The sequence below is a fragment of the Rhinolophus hipposideros genome (genome assembly GCF_964194185.1).
Source record: "Rhinolophus hipposideros genome assembly, chromosome: 6".
Taxonomy (NCBI): Eukaryota; Metazoa; Chordata; class Mammalia; order Chiroptera; family Rhinolophidae; genus Rhinolophus; species Rhinolophus hipposideros.
This window is the reverse complement of record NC_138052.1, coordinates 37,020,898-37,023,415: the sequence shown is the minus strand read 5'-3', so window position 1 is coordinate 37,023,415 and position 2,518 is coordinate 37,020,898. Positions and strand designations below refer to the sequence as shown.

Below are 2,518 nucleotides of genomic sequence, written 5' to 3'. Positions count from 1 at the left end.
ACTGTATATGGATCCAAGTCTTCCACTGGTTTCCACAATAACTCCAAAAATGTGTCCAGTACACGTGAGAACTTTGTTCCCAAACATTTCATTTTCCCACCCCATCTACTCCTCACCAACTTGTTTTCATTGTTTGTGTTCACAGTGAAAAAGAAAACATACAAAGTCACGACCTCAGAATGTCTCTTCATCTGAACTTTACCCATTCAAATTCACACAGAAGGACTGCTAATTAAACAAAATCTGTTTCCCGGGGCTTCATTAAGTTAAACCCTAGGCTGCCTGTAAAACCCGTAAAGCAGCTGTTGGAGGTCAATCCAAGTAGAATAACAAAATAAGGCCTAACATTTTCAGAAAACAGAGTGTGTCTTAAGAAATCCATGAATTCACAACTTTACACTGTTGGGATGGAAAAATCTAGTAGACGTTAAAGAAACTTCATTCTGGTTTTTTTTTCCCTCAGCTCCCATGGCAATCAGTTGAAGCTGTATTCTGGTGAGAGCTTTCAGAACATTAGTCTCATTGTTTGCAAGCAAACCAGAGCTTAAAATGTTCGTAAATGCTCAGACAGCAGATACAAGACATTTCATAATGTGCATAGATTTCTCTGCAAGAATGTATATCACAGTGAAGAATCAAATGCCCATATTATAACTGGCGTCTCCATGTTAGAAGATACTCTTCTTCCTGGTGAGACACTTTGGACAAACGCCTCAAATTCCATGCGTGCCTCCTTCAGTCCATCTTGGATAGCTAGCAAAGTTTACAGAATGAAAAGGAAAGAGAATAGGGAACAATTGTAACACTGTAAATCTTGCTGCTGATACCACCAAGTAGACATTTGTACCTTTGCCCAAAGTTATCCAAAAATCCCCAGGGAAACTGATCTTGGAAAAGGAAATGACAACTTTAAAGCAAAATAAGCCTGAACGTGTGTGTTGCTTGTGTAACTTGGGAGAGACATTCCTGTTTGTAATTTACAATAACACGTGTGATGTATATTACTCATGACTCACCTCAAGGTGATCTACCTGCTGCCCTTCCTCTACACCCACTGGCAATTTGCAGACTCAGCATGCCCACCACCCACCACAGGGGGCTTCGTACTTTTATTTGGTATTCCAGGCTGTATCTCTCAATTTATTTTTAGGGTATAATGCGAAGAACTATCGAATTCCAGTCTGGCATTTACCTCTGGCTCTGACAGATGAAAGTGTTAGCTAATTAGATGTGTTAAATAATTAATTACTCCAGTGAATTAATTAGACTAATTAACATGTCTGTTTCCAGTGCAAGTTCTGTCAGCCAAGGATCTTGATTGCCAACAGTGCCAGGTAACACTAGCAAAGATTTATGGACTCTATATAACAACTCCCCAGGACATGAAGGCAAGTGGTCATCATTTGGGTGAGGTGAAAAATAGTCTTGTTGACTCTAGGAAAGTAGCGTACTAATTAATGTCTTCTGCGTAGTCTGAAATTATTTTTCCTAGTTTTCAATCTTTCTAAGACTCAATTCTAATAATCGTTGTGGCTCAACGATTTTTTTTTCTATTGACTTTGACTGTATTGCAAAAGGTCAGTCACCTGAATGGGAATGGAAATAGATCTTGTTTTTAGAAAACATGCAACACAGGAGTCATAAGACAAACTCAGGCCCAGCCACTGGGCGTTTGGGGAATGAAGGCCACGTGCCGGACAAAGCCCCCTGATAGCACAGCCTTGAGATCAGTACAGCCTGTATCAGCTCCACTATATCCACAACCTAAGACAAAACACATCACTCTCTTCACAGTGCCAGCATTTTCATATGCTCACCCCTGTGACAATGTTTTATCTAGATAATTTTTCCCCTGACCTCTAATGTGAAGGAAAAGTAATCAGAGTCCTGGCATGCAACTGATGGCATTAGGGTCTCTCCCCAGTTGGCACATTTTCTGTTGAATCTGTGAGATTTACCCATGTAACTTAGAACCATACCCACTCCCCTGAAACAGTGCTCCTGTCACTCTGGGAAGGGCCATAGCTATGAATTTTGGGTTCCTAGAACTTTGCTGTAAGGGCCTGGGCTTCTACCTTATGCCAGGCTACTGTGCTAAATTCTGAGAACACAAAGAGGATGAGACAGATGGCGTATACTCTGATGGAATTCACACTCTAGTGGGGAAGAGAGATGAGGGGTAAGGAATATGACAGGCACTATGAAACCCAGAGGGGAGGCCCCAAACCCAGGCTTGGAGATACAGGGGGCTTCTGGAAAGATGGGATGACTGGGTTGAGTCTTGAAGAAAGATGTAGTCCTGAAAAATATTTCTGAGGGTAGGGGTGGGTGAACATGAGAGGCCTGTGCTCCTGGCCCAGGAAACAGTGTCTAACATGCATAGAGGTGACAGAAGTCGTGTCACATTAGTGTCACTATTGTAGCTCCATGCGGTTTTACTTCCAATAGTTGCACAAGAACTTCTCAGTCAGGGCCTTAGTGGCTTTCAGTTTCTGAGATTTCTGCTATATTGAAAAAT

General features: G+C 41.7%; 1 protein-coding gene across 1 annotated transcript in view; it reads left to right on the top strand.

Annotated features, from left to right (window-relative positions):
• CCDC148 (coiled-coil domain containing 148) overlaps positions 1-2,518 on the top strand; it is a gene marked incomplete at its 3' end in the record, with an annotated part of 459,403 nt that overhangs the window by 272,665 nt on the left and 184,220 nt on the right. The window lies entirely within an intron of this gene.